The 21,576-nt window shown below is 32.0% G+C and overlaps 2 long non-coding RNA genes across 2 annotated transcripts; both read right to left on the bottom strand.

Moving 5' to 3' along the window:
- Positions 1-3,092: 3,092 nt before the first annotated feature.
- LOC143046964 (uncharacterized) lies at positions 3,093-13,731 on the bottom strand. The gene is made up of 6 exons (XR_012969332.1): positions 12,301-13,731; positions 10,463-10,606; positions 8,160-8,300; positions 7,240-7,341; positions 4,708-4,777; positions 3,093-3,172 (listed from the first exon to the last, which is right to left on the bottom strand). It is a non-coding gene; the product is annotated as an uncharacterized LOC143046964 (long non-coding RNA).
- A 1,109-nt stretch (positions 13,732-14,840) lies between these two features.
- LOC143046963 (uncharacterized) lies at positions 14,841-18,675 on the bottom strand. The gene is made up of 3 exons (XR_012969331.1): positions 18,548-18,675; positions 17,129-17,269; positions 14,841-14,952 (listed from the first exon to the last, which is right to left on the bottom strand). It is a non-coding gene; the product is annotated as an uncharacterized LOC143046963 (long non-coding RNA).
- Positions 18,676-21,576: the final 2,901 nt, after the last annotated feature.

Raw genomic sequence — 21,576 nt, 5'->3', positions numbered from 1 at the left:
TGGATTATGACAAAATATCCTTTATATCGTAATATACATGTACTATCAGCATATCAGCACTATGATGTGAATTAACTTATTGTTTTAAATGTTTAACTGAAATTGAAATACATGATACTTCTTTTATTAAACAATATTTCAGGTTTTTTTTCAAATCGTATTGTTAGTTTAGCGGGAGACGACGGACGTACACGGGCGATGGTACCAGTCTTGTATTACTTAGTTTCTGGTGAATGTCAAAAACATGGAGTGAACAAAACATGTGAATATTTTTTCGAAATTTATTCTGGACTCATTCTGTTTGGTTAAAAACCAGGAAAGTGGAAGGATATCCTTTTCACTTGAAGTAGTACAGCCTCATAGCCTGGTAAAAAAACAGAAAACAGAAAGTATAAAAAAAAGATTGTTTTGATTACAGGGTTACATACCTTTTTATTCTTTGTGACATGATCCATTTTTTTCTCAATTAAATCACAATTTCATATTACTTCATACATGATATGCCTGAAATATTTTTTCTATGTAGCATTTATTTAAAAAATAATCCAAAGATAAGCTTGTTTGCATGTAAGCCTCATGTGTCAATTGTAAGACTGAAACCTGATGAGAAAAGCTCACTTGGTCAAGAAGGTTCAGGTGATCTAAAAGGGTTGCATATCAGATAAAAAAAAAAACACCAAAAGGTATAAATATAAACCAAAACGTATTTGATATGTCCTGGCCGTGTGTTTGATTAGAATAGGCATTTCTTTTAGCTTAATTGTTTTTAAAAGAGTTCAATGTAATTTCAATAAAACCAAACCCTTTAAAAATTATTGATTTAATCTCTTTGAAAACGCACCCGGCCTAAGTCAGAAACCTGATGTTCAGTGGTTGTCATTTGTTGGTAGGGTTCATTAGTGTTTTCGTCTTTTTATTTAAATTATACCGTTAGTTCTCCTGTACGAATGGTTTTACGCTAGTCATTGTTGGGGCCCTTTATCGCTTGCTGTTCGGGGTCTTCCAAGGCTCCGCGTTGAAGGCTATACTTTGACCTATAATAGTTTACTTCAACAAGTTGTGACTTGTTTGGAGAGCTGTCTCATTTGCAGGCATACCACATCTCCTTATATTTATTACACAAAAATGAAACTATTGCTGTGAATGGAACAGTTTTTTTTTCACCAGCATTTGTATGTAAAAACAAACAAAACATGTCAGGTTGATAAAAACCATAATTATAGACCTATAATACACGATCTTGAAGGAAATTATTCTAAAATCTGTTTGTAGACATTGGTTTTCTTAACGGAAAATTTTATTAATAAAAGAAAGACATAAGTGATTTATACTAACGAACACTTAACGAAATAGAAAGCGATATAGTTTATTGTTGCCTGACAGAAAATCACAACACACATTCTACAACTTAGAGAAAATCTAAGGAACAGTGAAATTATTGCATGTTTTCATCGCAAAGTTACATTCCGACGTGATGCCTTCAACACGCATCAAGAGCACACACATCAATCCAATTTTGAAGTGTACTTTATATTGTAATGTACTTTATGTCTTACAATTCGCGGGCACATACGATCTTCCCATGTTTTTGGTTGGGTTCATGTTGCTGAGATTTTGATTTTCTATGTTTTTTTTTGTGTATTGTCTTTTTGGTCTTCTGTTGGTAGTTAATTTTTACGTAGTTCGTTTAAAGCCATGACAATGTCTGGTTTTTTTCGGCTTATAAGTGTGATTACTCATTTGGTATCTTTTGCCTTTCTGTTTTATTAATCTTTTCCAATATTTGATAATCACAAACGTGATTATAACTGTCAAAATATTCCCGTAATAAGGACCTATTGTTTTTTTCTGTCGTTTTGTCTGTGTTATCAACGTTGAACCTCACACCTCTATTTATACACACTGAATAAGTGTATTTTTAACACACCAGCAGCATGCACAATTCTCCCTTCGACAGCTGAGACGGATTAAGACGATTGATATTGGGAATATAAAATGGTACATTTTAAATACCAAAGAGAAATGTACTTTGTGCAACTGCTCAATTACCATTCTCCACTAAAACAAGTAATTCATGTACAAGTAAAACGACTGAAAACATGTAACAAGATACATCCCGTTAGTTGTTGTCTATATTTGTTTGATGTGTTTGAGCTTTCGATTTTGCCAATTGATTTAGGACTTTCCGTTTTTGAATTTTTCTCGGAGTTCAGTATTTGTTTGATTTTACTTTTTAAGTAGATAAATGTTGTAGCAATGCTATCGATTAATAATGACGTGCTGTCTAAAATTTGAAGAAAATTTCATAGCCATTCTAATTGATATTTTATAGAGTGTCTTTCTATGTTGTGATGTTACACTATTGTTTCAGATAAGTGACCTTTGAAACGTTCAATCCCGCTGCAATTGTTTGAACCTGTCCCAAGTCAGGAATCTGATGTTCAGTAGTTTTCGTAAATTGACATGGTTCATAAGTCATTCTAGTTTCTCGACTTTTTTTTAATATAGATTAGACCGTTGGTTTTCTCGTTTGAATGGTTTTACACTAGTATTTTTTTTTATTGGGGGGGGGGGGGGGGTAGGCTGTTTATAGCTTGCTGTTCGGTGTGAGCCAAGACTCCGTGTTGAAGACCATGCCTTGAACTATAATGGTGTAATTTTATAAATTGTGACTGTGATGAGGAGTTATCTCATTGGCACTCATGCCACATTTTCCTATATCTCATTAGTGTATATGTTTGATATTTTAAAGATCGTGTTAATTGTTAGATAAACAGGAAGTAGAAAATCGAAGGCAATGAAAGTTAGATAAAGTATGGCATAACCAGAAGCTATAATGCCAATATGATAAAAAAGAAAGAAAGAAAAGCGATAGAAAAGAGATACGGAAAGTAGGACGCAGAGAAGGTTTGACAGATGTAAAGCAGTATATTTCCATGATACAAACATTGTATGTTCTTCAATAATGACTCGATCATCTGTAACTCTATACAACTCAACAATATTGAAAAATTTCATAAAGAAAACATAGAATGATCATGATGATATTCAAAGAATGTTGTACAAATGAAATCCACAGAAAAGATTTTTCGTATACATAAATAAAGCTCTATGAAAAGTGCTATCAGCCTCAAGTTATTTAGGGTCAGCTTTCTTTTTGCAGCAGCAAACCCTAAAAAAACACGTACATGAAAATATTATAATTTGTCTACATGTACATATCGCATTTAAAAATACCGACTGCAAATGTTACAGATGTGAATAAAGTTTAATGTGAATTACATAGTTACATGACATACCCTCTCAATTAATGTTTTGATAAATACATGTGAATAGATGATGATGGTTTTTTTTTTATCGAAAAACGAGAAACACTTATGAACCACATAAACATACAACAACCACTAGCAACAGTTAATGTAATCAATTTTAGGCAAGAATTCGAACTAAAAACCTTATATTTCTTATCAATTAGATATTATTTAGGCGGATCTTGACTTCACTGAGTCTGTTCATAACAAAAACAGTATTAATTCCTCTATTAAATAAATTCATTATAGATACAAGAATCAAATATTGCATTAACGCGAAACGCGCGTGTTGTCTACAAATGACTCATCAGTGACGAAGTTGATGAGCATTGAGGTACAAAATTCCTGAGCAATTTGCCAAATACAGCTAAAGTTATTTGAGGTAGAAATGCCTTTAAGTTATTCCTTTAAGTTATTATTTCAAAAATTCCAATTTTTCGTAAACAGTTTTTTTTTTTAAATATGACTATATAAATAGTAATTCATGTCAGCACAGAAGTGCTGACTACTTGGCTGGTGATACCCTCGGGGACTTTAAACTCCACTAGCAGTGGCAGCGACCCAGTGGTTGTGAAAAAACTCATCAAGATATCAAGATTGAATTTTGTATTTACGCCAGACCAGAGATTCGTCTACAAAAGACTCATCATTGACGCTCGAATAAAAAAAGGTAAAAATAAAAATAAAATACGAAATTGAAAAACATGGAGGACCAAAATTCCGAAAAATTTGCTAAATTCAGCTAAAGTAATCTATTCCTGAGATAGAAATGCCTTAGTAGTTCAAAAATTCAAAAGTTTTTTAAACAGTAATTTATTACGTGGTTGTCGTTTGATTCTATGTATCATATTTGTTTTTCGTTCATTATTTTAATTTGTAAACAAATTAGGCCGTTTGTTTCTTTCATGAATTGTTTTCATTTGTCATTTCCGGGTAATCACAGCTGACTATGCGGTGTGGGTTTTGCTCATTGTTAGAGGCTGTACGGTGACTTATATTCATAGGTTTTTGATGCGTTTTGTTATTTGATTTTGCCATGTGATTATGGACTTTCCCAATTGATCTTCCTCTAAGTTCAGTATTTTTGTGATTTTACTTTTTGTAATGTAGATTTATAATTTCTTTTTTTCTGTGCCGTTCGATCTCTTTTTAATTATTTGTTAACAATCATACCACAGCTTCTTAACTATAAATGTGGTCCAGAAAATGTTAAACTTACATCATCTCATCACAGTTCAAGTAATGATATTTAGCATATTTCTCTTATACATTGTAAAAGAAGGCTTTATAAGTTAAATAAGTGAACTTCGGTTTGAAAGATTGTGTTAACGTAATGTACAGAGTAGGAAAATCGTTGAAATCTTTAAACAGATACATGCATATATACAAAACATACCTAACTGAAAATAGAACAATCATTACTATGGATAACATCAGCAGCATAATGTTTACTTTTACAATTACATCTAAATAGAAAGAAACATATACTGTTTGTATTTTAATTTAGAATTAAATAACCCTTGCTTGAAAACGAGGTGCTATTAGTATTACATGTAATATTTAGTTTGACAAAGCCCAATCGCGATAAGTCGGTCAACCGGAACAAAAACCGAACTTTTCATAATATGATTAGTAAAACACATTCAATTTGTTTAAAAAAAAACAAAAATACTCTACAGACATAACTTCCTCCCTCCCCCCAAAAATGACGTACAATTTTTGTTTAAAAGTCCTTAATATGACATAACTTCCCTGTTATCAGAATCAGATGAATACTTGCATTCATTACGAAACATGCGCGATCACCAGATTGTGAATTAAAGGCACGTTTATTCATATTTAAAATACAATTTGAGTTACAATAAAAATATGTATGAAAACTAAAATTTTCAGCCGACGACATGTACTGAAATATAAAATATTACAGAAAAATTCGACTCATATTTAGAGACCTTCATTTGAGAATTTGGAATGCGACTCAGTCATAATAGCTGCATTGAAAATCTGGGATTGCAGGTGTAATTCGTATAACAAATTATAGAAAAATCACTCCACTCAGCTGGATCATATCTTTCCGTAAAAGTTATTAAGCATCTGTGCTTATCAGTATTATGTTTAAATATCATTCAATCATATATTCGTTTTCTACAAATGCCTGCATTGCACATACATATTTTTTTGTATCTTTTTTTAAAAGAAGAAACAGTGAAATACCGATTATATGTATAAAAAAGTAATGGAAAACAGTTATTATCATAAACAATCATGGAAAAGCAGTTATAATTACTTTTTGAATACACACATTATAAAAAAAAAATGTGGTATAAGTGCCAATGAGACAACTCTTCACAAGAGACCAAATGACACAGAAATTAACAACAATGGGTCACCGTATTTGTCTTCAAAGCATTTCTGTTATATATCATCAGAGGATGACAGACATTCATTTTGACTTATTTAGGCCACACCAATTTGATTCCTTGTTCGACGGACCCGCCCGCACCTATTTTTTTCAAAACAGAATTTTTTTATTTTTTGTTATATTCCCGCTTCCCGCATCCGGAAATGTAATCATGTCCATTTCCCGCACCGTTTTTTTTGTAAATATTATGAAAAGATCTCAACATTTGTTTTTAAAATCACAGCCTAACCTGTATATAACGATTTTAAACATAAAAGCACCCCACCACACTATGTAAATATCTGTGAGAATATTTGTTTCAGCATGAAACCTATTTATCCAAAGTGGAGTGTTCCGATATAAATTTACAACAGCGGAAATACCTGTAAAGAAAAAAAAATGGTTTCTTTCCCCCTTACTTAATATACTCCCTATCAAAAAATGTTCGTTGTTAGAATAAAGTACAAAGAACTTCTGAAGGATTTGCCTTCAGCTGCAGTTATATTGTATGCTGGCGAAACAAAACTATCCATAGCCGCTGCATGTTTATGCACCTGTCCTGATTGATTCAGGGGCCTGTCGTTCAGCAGTTATCGTTTGTTGATGTTGTTCATTGGTATTTTCCCGTTTGGATATATAAATTAGATCGTTGGTTTTCCTGTTCGAATTGTGTACGCTGATAATTTTGGGGTCCTTTATAGCTTGCTGTTTGGTCTGTATCAAAGCCCAGTGTAAAATGCCGTACTTTGACCTGTGTTTGTTATTATCAGGTTGAGAACAACCCTCCCTCAGACAAGGGGTCATTTTACTGATGTAGAAAAGAAAATAGAAATACCAAGGATTTGTATAGTTCTTCTATACAAAACCTTTGAAAACTTAGAATGTTGTACTCAAAAAGAGGAGAGTTACATCATATTTTAAACAACTTTTTTTCTAAAAGAGGGGTCCACTTATTTTGAACAATATTAAACTGTTAAAGTAAATGTATTAACATGGTTAAAGTCCAGGAATATTACAAAATATTTGGACATGTTTTGACCATTTAATACTTGATAGATATATAGTTCTTTGAGAAAATATGAGCCCTTTCGTACAAACAAATATAACTTATATTGATTCCTCATAAAACATGTAAAAGGGATATTTATAACATTAAGGGGTTGCCCCCAAACTGATTATGACTTGGATGGAGAATTGTCTCATTGTCAGTCACACATACATAAACCAGATTTAATTATTTCTTAGTGAACAGGGAAAAAAGTCTTTGGAAATTAAAGAAATGTCAAAGTACTTGTGATAAATCAAGTTTTAATATTGTCAAAACCTACTATTTTATGTTAACAAAAAAAAAAAAATATAATCGCTCGCCTTTACTATTCAAGCTTCGCCTCAAAAATTTGAAAATTAAATATTTTTTTATTAAAATTTTCAAATCGCTCGCTCGCCCCAAATTTTGGAGTCCAAAAAATCCGTAGAACAAGAAATTAAATTGGTGTGGCCTTTCAAACGATTATTTTACATATTTACCAATATCAATTTTCTCGCTAGAGTTCGATGGAATCTGTGTCGTCGAAATATCAGTTACATTTGTGTTTATATGTACTCGGGTAACACTGGTTATGTTGAAATCTACAAAAAAATAGTACATGTCAAGATAAACAAACAAAAGTGAGTATATGTAGTTGAGGTTATCAAGTACTAATAATACACGAACACTGTTTCATTTATCTAAAATATCAATGAGTACACCTCAAACAGAGTAAGGTTAGAAAAACGATATAAGCAGTTTAGAAAAAGAATGACCTGTAATGCCAATTTATAAGTACGTGTATTAAAATGATTCTGGTTTCCAAGTGTTACTCAATGAAGCATTATATTCTTAAATGTTCATTATTCATGTTCATGAAATAAAAACAAGGTTAGTATAGTACCAACAAAGGCAAAACATATCAATGTCCGAAACTGAACATGTGTCAACATATAACAATATCATACTCTATCAAAGAAAACAAAAGGTGACCCCTCTTTCAACGAGACTACATTCTCATCTAGGTTACAATTGCCCAATATATCTAAAGTAACAGAAAATGTGCATAATTAAAAAAGAATCCATATAAAAATGCAATAAAAGTATAAAACTAGATTTCAATTTTTCTAAGAAGACAACTAGCAATCCAAGAATTGCTAAAAGTTCAAGACCTTTCACCTACTGCCGAAGCCTTTAATATGCTGGCCTCTTAAGTTTTTATTCAAAATCACTCGCGACTAAAGAACAAATCATGTTCAAGTCAAAAAAAATTCAAGCCCCATGAATTTAAGACAACGGGCAAATTGTCTCATTGAAGCGTAACAGATGAAGGCAAGTATTTGTTTATCCGTATTTAGTACAACTATTCATATTGACGTAAAATACTTTTGTAAAGTAGTAAAGCAAATATGGTACGTACTCGTATTAATATCACCGATACAAATAAAAGGAAGCAGGTCTGAACAATTCCTGTATTGATAATGGCTCCATTTGATAGAATTACTGTTTGATCTTTTATTTCTGTTTATAAATACTGCTACACATTTTCGTCTTTCGTTGTCTGCTATGATGAAAACAAATCCAACATTAAACACACACCTTCACTTTAACCTTCAAATGCAACACATAAACATCTGATTCGTGTGTCGGTCTAGAATACAAAAGAGGGTCGAAAGAAATACAAGAGGGACATTCAAACTCAGTAGGATATCAGAGGATATATACAAAATTAATGTACTTTTCCTTAATATGCGTGTAATATATATACGCTGGTCGTCAGCAGTTAACCTATTATTGTTGTTCTTAATTTCAAAATGTACTGAAATTACAGCATTATACAAACATTGTATTTTGCTCATGCATTTCAGTGGTTGCAAAAGTGAATTGAAAAGTATCGTAAAGAACATTTAATCTTCAATTTTTTTCCTAAAGGCATCCTCAATTGTTTTCTATCTGTAATTAAGACATATTTTACTTATTTGATTGAATTTGAAACAAAATTAACATGATCACGTAACTGTCATGAAAATGTAATATTTCAATGGAAACACTTAAATTCAAGTTTTAACTGTCGAATACAATACTCAATTTTGTTCGTTAAATTATTCTTTCGGATGTTGTACGCACTGTATCATAATTTTATTGATCTACATATAATATATATGTAACAGATTACCACGGTTATGTTCTTATTGTCTGAACCATAACCTCGTCCTCTTTTCCCCAACTGTGAGATCACCGAATGAGACTTAGTACCGATTATGTACTTACTCTGATCAACATTATGTATTTCTTTGAAAGAGAGCAGGCTATGATTTTCCTGTCGGAGCATCTGAGATCACACCCAAACTTTGGTGGGGTTCGTTTAACGTTTTTTGTGTGTTGTTTTGTGGACTTATTTGTCTTTTCGTCGCTCGTATATAGCCATAGCGTTCCCTTTTCAGTTTCTTTGACTTATATAAAAAGTATTTTTAATATCCACGTGCTATTTTATTTACTCTTTGTTAACTCCGTTTCATATATTCTAAATATTCTAGATTCAATTTATATAATTATATTTGATTACAAGAAGGCGCTCGGAATTCTAATGGAAAGACAACCACTTCTACTACATATACTTTTCGAAGATCATTTAAGGGACATAAACTACTTTGATATGCCCATGTCATATTATTTAAAATTTTGTGTGATTAGCACAATTCGATTCGGACTGAGTAAACCATGTATTTAAGGTACTAAATGCTTTTCAACTTTTTGTGCTTTTGTTTTTTATTTGTAGAATAGTCACTGCTTTTGAACGCTTACAAGTCTACTTAATTCTACTTCTTTTGTATGTACATGTTGAAATCCTTGTGCTTTTTTTCAACAGATATGTGCTGCTTTTTACCATTAGTAGGTTTGTAGAGGACTAGATGGCCAAGTTGTGTCTACTATATCGCTTCACTGTCAATATTGAGGTTGCGACTTTGAATGTGTTCAAGAGTCAAATCTTAATTGACTAGGATTGTTGGTTGTTCTCATTTGGCGTTCCGGCTTCCTCCATCAATAAAAACTAATGTAGCAATAAACACCCATCAATGATTGAAACAATATTTCGTAAATAACTTCAATCAGGAAGGGAAGGTAACGCAAGTGACCCATCGTAACCTGGCATTTTCTATTTTACTTACGATATGGGTTTTATTGAAAAACAACCAGATTACTTATTGTTGTTTATATCCTTGTCTTTTGTTTCTTTTGAATAGTTACTAGTAATTCATTGCCAATATTACCATATTCATTTATTTTTGTTTTATGTTTCGAAGGTTATTCTTTTGTATGCTATTTATTCCTTGCTTATTATGTTACCAACTTCCATTTACACACTTGTTAATGTTGTATATATACATTTGCAACTTTTCATATTTTGAGTTAATATAAATGTGATGTTTTTAATTTGCAATTTTGTTTGCATATAAGTGTACAATTCAGATTCACTACGAGACGAAATAATGCAATTTAGCACGAAAGCTACAAGTTTTTTCATAGTGCTCGTGAACAAATGCACTGATTACTTCAACGGGCATTTTTGTTTAGATGTACAAATATTTATCAAATTTAACATAGTGTATATTCAGGTTCGATAATTATAAACACAATCGTAATGACGCTTAAACAAATTATTTATCGAAGGAAAAGAAAGAAATGAATACTACTTTAATATGTCAAACCTTTAAAACTTACTAGTATCTGGTGATAAAATTTGGTATCGGAAATATCTGGACCACACGTCTAATGACACATTACCAACTGTTTTTGACAATTTTGAGTTGAAATTTGTACAATAATTAACAGAATTAGGCCACTTCATAGGATGACCAATATTATCTACAACAACAAACGATTTGTAATGAAGTTCGCAGTACTGCAGCAGTAAATAAAGTTTGCAGACACAAACAGCAAACAAATTATATCTCAAAAGTGTCATCACGTAAAACATATTCAATGTTGCTTGTATTTTGCAGTTACATCGGAAGGCCTTTTATTGAAGTACGCCAAAACCTCGGCAAGGGATTCTAAAGCCCCAAATCAGCACCAGGGCAGATGACATTCGATGTAGATTCAAAATACTAGGAAGCGCACGCTTTAAAAAATACCAACCTTTTATGTCGTTAAAAATTTCTCAAAATAGCAACATACTTGGTTGTTTGTGAACAAAACTTAACTTCACAGATACATAAAAGATTATATCAGCTTCTCAGATGTGTATTTTCATTTTTATGTTGCAAAATTTCTGTAGAACTGTCTTGCATTTGAAGTATATATCTCTCAGTTGATATTTCCGAACTTGCATTTCATAGCATGATTTCCTTATGCGAGGTTGTTACGTACAAGGAATCTGTTAAACCAAGAGTTCTAAGTGATAGCATATTGAACATTTGGAATGTTGCTACAAAGAAATGGAAAGTTCAGAATGGGGAAGCTGAAATCCGCCCCTTTGTTGTAAAGTTGTAACCGACCTTCATTGATAATTTCTGGATATATGTCAAGATATGGGATAGTTCGAAAGGATAGATGCATTCAACATAATCCCTAAATTTGAGGTTTTTAGTGAAAAGTACAAAATACTGACTTCCAAGGGAAATTCAAAAAGGAAAGTCCTTTATCAAATGGCAAAATCAAAAGTTCAAACACATCAGACGAATGGATAACAACTGCCATATTCCTGACTTGGTACAGGCATTTTGTTACGTAGAAAATGGTGGATTGTCCCCTGTTATATAGCTAGGTAAACCTCTAACTTGTATGACAGTGAGAAAATATCATCTATATAGCGGTAAGAAAAGTTGAAGGAGTCTGATAACTTCTGTCCTTTCTTCTTAAACAAATTCCAGTATGAAGTTACATCATACAAGTTGGCAAGCAGATGTTTCCGTGGGAATGTAATTTTTTTGTTGAAAAAAATCTCTTACAAACGTAACGAATATGCTTTCAATTAAGAAATCGAGCGTTTTGATAATGTCAGTTTCAGAAACAATTTTGTTTGAATCAGATTTGTATGTCAAGTACGATTTATCCCTCTGTAAAACATGCATGTTAGTCATTTTTTAAATAAACAAATCAGGACCAACTCTTTCAATGGGTCTTTGAGTTTGGAATGGAGCAATTGCGTAAAAAAATAAAAACAAATATTAAAAAGACATTATGAGTGATATCTGACATATTTTCTCTCAAACCTATAAGGGGTGTTATTTAAATAGATTTGAGAGGATTTTTTAATTTCAGTTCAAAGGTTAAAAATTTGCCAAAACCGTCGAATTAACACATAAAAGTAACATAAAACATTCATTACAAGCAGTTGAAATGCAACACAACATATTAATAGAATGAGGTGTAGGGTCGACGTCATTGAGACGGTTATCGATCGAGAGCATTACAAACAAAAAAGAGACATTAATTAAACATGATTAAGACGGTAACAAATAATCTTTAAAAGCAGAATGATTTCTGTTTGATTTTTTATATAGAAAAATCACCTTTTAGTAAGTGTTTTGGTTACTTCGTAAAATACAGACTCTTACCCTTTCCGTCGCATTTAAAGTAATGAGAACTAGAATAGCAATTTCTATCGAAGTTATAACCATCTTTCTTATATACACAATGATACGAAGATGAATATGCTATTGGTCGTACAATATCCAAATCTAAAAATGAAAGCATTTAATGGCAATTTTGTTATAATATAATAGTCATTTTATATTTTACCAACTCACTTATCTGTTGGCTAGTGTCTTAAAGAAATTAAAGGGAACAAGCAGACTATCCTTTTCCAGTACCTTACATCTAGGAAAACATGATTTATTTTTATTTGTTGAAAACGCGTCTGAGCTAGCTTTCGGAAAATGCAATCAATCGTAGAGAAGATATTCGTGTCTGTCTATTATTGTATCGTTAAGCCTCTAATCCTTTCATCTAACTTTTTTCTTTTCTGTTTATTCTTGTGCTGTCGTTTCAGACCACTATCCCGGAGTATAGGGTGTGTGATTAAGCGCCCCAAAAACATGATTGATAACAAAACCGAGCATTTAATTCACTGGATGTTGCTGGATGCTATCTGATATTTTGTTTTTGATTATTGCTTTAGTTTGAAAAAAAAACGTTGATTTTTTCGTTCGAAATGTTCCCATTTTGTCATTCCTCGGCCTTTTGTAGCTTACTGTACGTTATGGTTTTTATCATTGTTGCTGATGTGCAAGGGCCTACCGCAATATATAGTTGTTTAAATTCACATGTTTCTGATGTATACTTATGCCAGTGTGTATCTGTATAACTGTACATTTCTTGTTAGTGTCTCGATAGGTTTGTTTTGTGCATTATGTACTTAATATCATAATTACACAGTTATTACTTTTTTGAAAGTATTGGGATATAAGGAAATATGATGCAAAAATTTGATTCCTTAACCAGCCTTCACTAATCACATTTTGTCTTTTTGGCTTAAAAGCTCTTTACCTGTAAAATAAGATTTTGAATTTTCAAATATTTTTGCATCAAGCATCACTGAAGCGACAATTATTGTCGAAATACGCATCTGATGCCATAACAAAGTATCGTTAATATCATGACTTCCATTTAGTTGATACTTCTGCTGGTGGATTGCTAGTCAACGAGAGTATTTCCTTTTTTATAAGTGTTAGCAAACATTAATTACATTACGAAATTAGTGGAACTTAGGAATTTATTTTGAAAGAAATTGTTGGTGCGTTTAAATGCTTGTCATTCTGAACAAGAAGTAGCATTTTTTTTATATTAATTATTTGAATGTTGGAAATTTAAAACCTTGATCACAAGGAAACTGATATTAGTATAAACATATATACACCTGTCCGATACTTAAATAACGGAAGTCCAAATCCGGATGAGCAGAAAACTGTATCGTCGTGACAGGTAGTAACACAGCCAGTGCTTTCGACAACTGGATAATTCTCAATGCTTGTTAAACATATACATAAGTTCATCTGTAAAAAAAAATGTCTCAAAGTAAAAATGTACGAAGTCACTTGAAAGATTGTTCATATATTGACACTTATTTGCATTTCATATTTCAACTTTAAACTACAGCTAAAACTCTTTTGCTATAGATAGTCATTGCATCTCAATTAATGTGACTGGGTAATAGTTGAGTGATTTAGTTAATATGACCAGTGACATGACTGCATGCATTTTCAGAATAATTGTTATGTCGACCATGAACTGACTTTTTGTTGATCAAAATGTGTTGACAAGTTGTTCTTTAATTAACGTATTAGTACACATTGCATTATATCCATCAATGTTCATGTATTATAATAGATAAATGTGAACAATGGCATTGCGTGTCGAGTATCTTGACCTAAAAATATGTGTAGACCTTGCAGAAATTGTGCATTGAATTATGTTTTGTATCTTCTGATTTTGTATTACTATCATTGCATTTGTGTTGTTTCTGATTGGCTATATGTCCCCGAATGTGAAATTAGTCTGATAGCTATCTCATGTGCACTTTCCGTTATACATATCTTGTTGGAAGATTATTAATTTATTTTGGAATACAACCATCATGCTTTTGTATATATGTGCTGGCGATTGGTATTTTTAAGTAGATACTTTGAACAACTAATTGTGTTAACCCTAGATTTCATTTTGGTTATTTGAGCTGTTGGCTACTGTCTCATTAACATTTACTAAGCATTTTATTTTATTTATATAGAAGAATGATAAATAAACAAAACATGTATCAGGTAAACAGATATGACCAAGTGAACGATGATTTTTCTACATTTTCTAAAAACTATTTTTTATAAATAATATATGCTAAATTATCAAAGACAGAGAAATCTTAAACAAACCAACATAAATACGAAGAATTACTCAACAAGTAACATTGCTGCTTTTGACCAAATTTATTAATTTACAGACAGATCAAATACAAAAGGTCAATAAAGTACCACCAGATTTGTAAGGGCATAATTACAGAATTAAGTCGGTATATATTAACATCTTAGAAAAGTTAACACATCAAATTAAAATGATGTCAATTGTTCTTACATAGTAGACAAAATAATTCAAGTTTGAACAATGGAATGCGCATTGGAAAACACCATCTCTATCTACAACAAAGCTGATATTAATATTTCCGGAGTGATCTGACAATCGTTGCTTGTCTCCCCTTGGTATATTAATGTCAATACACCCTGCAAAATATGTTAAGTTTATGATCAATCTATTAAGGTTATTGATTTCATTTATGTACTTTTTATTTTGTAATCAATTGTACCAGTATTTTGTAACAATGCTACTTAACAGGCCGCCTATATTATCAATCTTGTAACCTTAGGTATAGTATGCTTTGGTCAACTACGAAATTGTAAAATACGACTTTCTAAAACATAAACAAGACGCAGAAGCTGTCATACAAAGGAAACAAGTTTGCCTTATGTGTTTCAATCCAGAGAAGTGTAACATCATGAATATAACATCACAGAGAAATCCCATCCACTTTTATTACATGTATGGACACATTTTAGAATCAGTAAAACACCATCCCAGCAGACTTAAAATGGAACATAAAATTGAGAATGGAAATGAGGAATGTGTAAAAGAGACAACAACTCGACCATAGAGCAGACAACAGCAGAAGGTCATCAATAGATCTTCAATGCAGAGAGAAATTCCCGTACCCGGAGGCGTTCTTCAGCTGGCCCCTAAACAAATATATATACTAGTTCAGTGATAATGAACGCCATACCAAAAAAACTCCAAATTGTACACAAGAAACTAAAAGTTAAAATAATACAAGACTAACAAAGGCCAGAGGCTCCTGACTTGGGACACGCGCACAAATGCGGCGGGGTTAAACATGTTTATGAGATCTCAAACACCCACTTCCAACAAACCGCAGAGAAAGCAAATAAATCCTTATGTTTCCTCAGTCCAATCACAAACAATTAAAGAATGACCATGCCAAACACTAGTGAGACCAAAGTTATAATACTGTTGTACTGTTGACTCATTTACTGGATACCTCTGCTGGTAGATTATCTGTCCCCGAGGGTATCATCAGCTTAGTAGTCGGGGATAACAAAAGTTTACTAAAATTGTCCGTTGATAAGTTTTGAAATTATTATGAAACTAAGGTTTCAACTCCCTCAGGCAAAGTTTGCTTTAGATGATATATCTATTTTAGGTATTTTTGACACAAAGCTCTTTAACGATTTTCGGTACTTAAACATCTTCGGATTTCAAATGTTTGGCTTTGAGCGTTCCTGATGAAGGTAAATCCCGAAAAAAGCTTATTAAACGTGTTGTTTTCAATTTTTTTACATAACTGGGTCGATACCTCTGCTGGTTGACTATCAGTCCCCGAGGGTATCATCAGCTCAGTAGTCAGTGCTTCGGTACTGACATTATTTGACAAACTTTACTAAAATTGTCCGTTTATAAAGTTTGAAATTATTATGAAACTAAAGTTTCAACTCCCTCAGGCAAAGTTGGCTTTAGATGATAGGATTTCAATTTTATACTCTCGCCAGACGCGCGTTTCGTCTACAAAAGACTCATCAGTGACGCTCGAATCAAAATTGTTTAAAAAAGGCAGAATAAAGTACAAAGTGGAAGAGCATTGAGGACCAAACATTCCAGAATGTTTTGCCAAAAACAGCTGAGGTCATCCATTCCTAGTTAGAAAAGCCTTAGTATTTAAAAAAATCAAAGTCTTGTTGTCAGTAATCTTATAATCATAACATATCAATGATAATTTAAGTCAACACAGAAGTTCTGACTTGGGCTGGTGATAACCTCAGGGAATTAAAACTCCACCAGCAGGGGCATCGACCCAGTGGTTGTAATAAGCTAGCTGTCAAAAACTGCGAGTACTCTCAAATCTGTACTTGGTGTCCTTTTGTTGTTGAGATGTATACGTTAGTTTACTTTGCATTGTTTTAAAATTATTTTGTCACTGCGGGGCCTTTTATAGCTGACCATGCAGTATGAGCTTTGCTAGATGTGGAGGGTCATACGGTCACCTATAATTGTTACTTTCTGTGTCATATGGAGAATGGTCGTTTTTGCAATCATACCACATCGTTTATATAAATATTAAGTGTGCGTATTTGGAAATTGTTTTCATCAGATTTTTAGATAAATTAAAAACTGTTTCAACTCGACCTGACCGCTCTTAAAATCTCAATTCGAGATTTGTTGATTCATTCTTGTAGCCTTTTAACTTCTTTTTAAACTCAGTCTGATAATAAATGTATATCAAACACAACACAAAACAATAAAAAAAAACAAACTTGGCCGACTTTAATTCTATAATTTTGATTATAAAGATTCATTTATTCTGAAACGTTATTTAGACTAGAATCTAACCTTGAAAAAAGGCCCATCCTGAAGACCACTCATGTGTTGCAGTCCAAGCGTAAAATCCATTTTCGTCTCTAGAGTCGTTGGATGAACGTAGCCTGCCTATCTCTGGTACGGTACAACCATTTATAGCCTTATCCCAACTTACTGAAAGTTTTGAAAAACATTTGATTGAATGATGTTTGTGCAATCGTTCATTTTATTCAGCATTCGAGATAAGAAAAAAAGGTAATGGTACTAATATGAAACAAGCATCTACTAAGACATAATTATAGAATAGGAAACGAAAGTTTTATTTTAGTTTTTTTTTTACATGCATCATTAGGCTGAAAAAAGCATAGTCTATGATATTAGAAAATTTTACACTCGAGATATGAGATGGCCTTTCATAAAAAAATGAAATCATTTAATTTATTTCGAAAAAACAATTCAATACCCTATTCAATTCCTTCCTTTTTGTACGTACCGGATGTTATGAATTACACTTGAACTTAATATACAAACGAAATACGATAGAAGGGTTGGAGTTTATGATTTTTCTCAAATATTCAAATAAAATGGCATCGCTTATAATTAAAGTATTTTTCGGTTTTATTAAATTTGGTTTGCAGATTTTTGCTTTATACTCAGTCTTGTCGAACGCTTAAAATACCGAATGCTCTTGGCAATCATCAAAACTAGTACGTATTTTAATTTGAAATGATAATATCGGATCTTCTTTTGGATATTACTATTATTAAGCTTATATGTGTGTACTCCGGAATAATAATCCGTATCATGTAGCCATTTCACTGTTGTCCCTTTATCATTTACATTTTGATTAAATATTACAGTCTTTCACATTCTGATAATCAATCTAAGATTATGCATGGTCAAACCACAAGTTATATATATATATACTTCGTTTACAATTTGGTCTGACAAAGTTAGATATGCAGTTTTTGAGTATTTGCTTTTCTTTAAGTTGGGTTTGAACTAACGCTTTTGAGGCATAGTTGCTTTATTCTATTTTAATTAAAATTTCGTCAACTCGTAATCTTTTGTTTGCAAATATACATGTATTGAAAAATGAATAACAAAATATTCTATATGAGATAATCTTCAGATCAAATTATCTGTTTCCAGTCATTGCAATCAATTTCAGAGTGTATAGGATATCTTGAACTATTATTGGTCGTTTATCAAAGAAAAGACAACAACATAGACATTCCATATATCAGTTTGTAACATATGTGTTAACATTTGGTGCATATAAAATCTCATTTAGATATCAGCATACTTTTAATAATTCGAAATAAAAACAAATAGGAACTATCATTATTTATCTTTTGTAGGATGCGCTTAAAAGTTCATAATTGAAGAATGTTAACATTTGCCTCTAAATTTTTCTGAAAAGAGCAAAATTTATGAAAAATGAATACTTACCTTTAGCTGCATTCAGATATTCTTGTGCATACGATATTACGATCAAAGAACTAAGAAATAAAATAAACTGCATTATTTTTATCATGAACTGCAAGTTTCTTAAATGCTATATTAAAAATGAATGATCTAATGTAACACTTTATCATATTGTGAATGTATATGTTAATCACACAAGGAAACAAATACCCATGAAAAAGGAAATGTTATACGTTTAAGTGAATCAATCATAATTGCATAAGGGGAACCCCCGGAAAGTGTGAAGCAAGTAATGAGATACTGGACTTGAATTCATCAATAGATAATTGCATCTTACCAATTACCTTTTTGTTAAGCCACTTACATTGTTGTTTAAAACAAGAGTTTTAAATCTTCAAACTACACATTACGTCTGTATACTTGGGTCAATAAGTATCAGAATTTTATAAGTTTAAAATAAAAACAGTAGAATACTACTAGAGCACACAAAAAACCTAGTTATTCTGAAAGGGTGAGCAGTTCCTGCTTCATATGTAGGACTTGTCTCGATGTTTATACCTTATACATTTAGGATTTAGTTAAAATATAGTCACGGAAAAGAGTACAGGACTACTGTGGTTATGACTAGGCGAACATATTCATGGTCATCTGGACTAGATTAGTTTTCAGTTACCATTCTTATGATTTAATACGCCAGACGCGCGTTTCGTCTACATAAGACTCATCAGTGATGCTAAGATCAACAAAGTTATAAAGCTAACCAAGTATAAAGTTGAAGAGCATTGGGAACCCAAGTTCCAAAAAGTTGTGCCAAATACAGCTGAGGTAATCTATGTCTGTGATAAGAGTATTCTTAGTATTTGGAATAGGAAAATATACATAAAATGACATTCATAAAAAAGTAAAATCATAAACATAGTGAACTCTGAGGAAAATTCAAATTGGAAAGTCCCTTATCAAATAGCAAAATCGAAAGCTCAAACACCTCAAACGGATGGATCACAGCTGTCATATTCCTGACTTGGTACAGGCATTTTCTCGTGTAGAAAATGGTGGATTTAACCTGGTTTTAATGCTAGCTAAATCTTTCACGTAAATGACAGTCACATCAAATTCCATTATAATGACAACGATGTGTGAACAAAACAAGCAGACATAATAGGTAAAAATCTCAACAAAAGGGGTACACCAGTCAACATTGTGTTATAATCGTAGTCTTTATGAAAACAAATATGTAACAAAGAAGCACAATAAGACATATAGATAGAGCACATTAGCAAAAATGTAAGAAAAGGATATAAACATGTCATTGAACAATAACACAATGACAGGATGCACAATTACAGATCCACGTTATATTATACGACCTTTTCGGTATCTATAGACAAAAGGTGTCGAAAACATGTTTCTAGTTTGTTGAGACACATACATATTGTATCGGTCCACCTATACGATAAAATGTATTTTTATGTATTCAGTATATTTCCTTAACAACTCTGCAGGCATTGTGTATTCTATCTAAATATATGGCTTGCTTTATGAAGATGAACGATATGAACATAGCAATTGTTAGATGTTAACGTTTTACGATTAGAAATGGCAGGTTACTGGGAAGTTAACTTCTCGAAAGTAAAAATCAGTATGTTTGTCAAAGACTCTTGTTTAAAGTCTTCCATGTGTGTCAATATCATGAAAAAGACCTTCGAGATTTGGTAGTGTAAAAATTCTCAAGTATATAGAATAAAAAAAATCATAAAATTTGTTTGCTGATTAACTCATATTAACACTTTATATATAGGTGAATCATTAAGGTACTTTTTTTCTTTTGAAATTCTGAAAGAATTATATATTTCATAAATCTTTATTTCATGTTTTATATAAAAAAATCTAACAAATATTTTGCCTTCTAGACACCAAATGATACAGTTTCACTGTAAAATCCCTATAAATGTTTGATTTGTTAACAAATTGACGGCTGAAGGGAGCCCAGTGACGTATAGTGTTTTAAATATATAAAAAATATCACAATATGTACTACCTTGACAAAAAGTATGAAACATTTCTATCATGTTTTGTTTATACCAAGATACCACCTCATTTCTTTTCTTTCTTCTTGTTTTAGATGCTTAAGAATGAAACAGGCTTCACATAAATAAATATAGACACAGACAGTTTGCTGAAATATCAACTATAAAAAAACTAGTTGAAATATATATTCGATCAAAACGGCCAACCAACTGGTAGTATCGTCTATAGTCTATAGTATATAAAAGTAAGATTTTTGTGACCTAATGCAAAATGATGTGTGTCTACGTGACCATATTTGAAGAGAAATCACTGCTCAAGGAGTAGATGTACTCGATGTTTCAACTAAGCGTGATAGAAAAGCAAAGCAGAAAAAGAAACAAAATACAGAAAGAGACATTAAAAAATCATTGGATTTCTAGTCAACACCGACAACGCCTAAGCATAGAACGGATTCGACCAAACGGCAAAAACGTAAAAAAAAAGAGGGGTTCCACCAAAAGGAACAGTAAAAATCAGACAAATAATAGTACACAAGACACAACATAGAAAACTAAAGACTAAGCCACTAGGACACACCAAAAATTAGGGATGATCTCAGGTGCTACGGAAGGGTAACCAGATCCTGCTCCACATGTGGCACCCTTCGTGTTGCTCATGTTATTACAAATCCGGTAAATAATCTTATTCGGTAGGTCAATTCGTGAAAAGGAAAGAGGTTATAGTTACGACATAAGCTACATATCCGATATCATCTGTGAAACTATTCCATAACAGTAAACCAACTACTGATGTCATCCGTAGAATATACTAAGTGATGATTTAAACGTCACCGTTTGAAACTCTTGGTTTGATAGCTTTCTTGTGGGCAGCTATTAAGACAATCATGATAGGAAATATAAGCACGAAATATCGTATCAATTGAGAGATATATCAATAGAAATGAAAAGTTCACAATTGGTAAGCTGAAATCTCTTTCGTAGGGAAGTTGTTTTCGACCGACCCTCATTGTCAATTTTCTAGATAAA

The sequence above is a fragment of the Mytilus galloprovincialis genome, chromosome 9, assembly GCF_965363235.1.
Source record: "Mytilus galloprovincialis chromosome 9, xbMytGall1.hap1.1, whole genome shotgun sequence".
NCBI lineage: Eukaryota > Metazoa > Mollusca > Bivalvia > Mytilida > Mytilidae > Mytilus > Mytilus galloprovincialis.
Note: the sequence above shows the minus strand (reverse complement) of the source record. Positions and strands in the feature narration are given on the sequence as shown.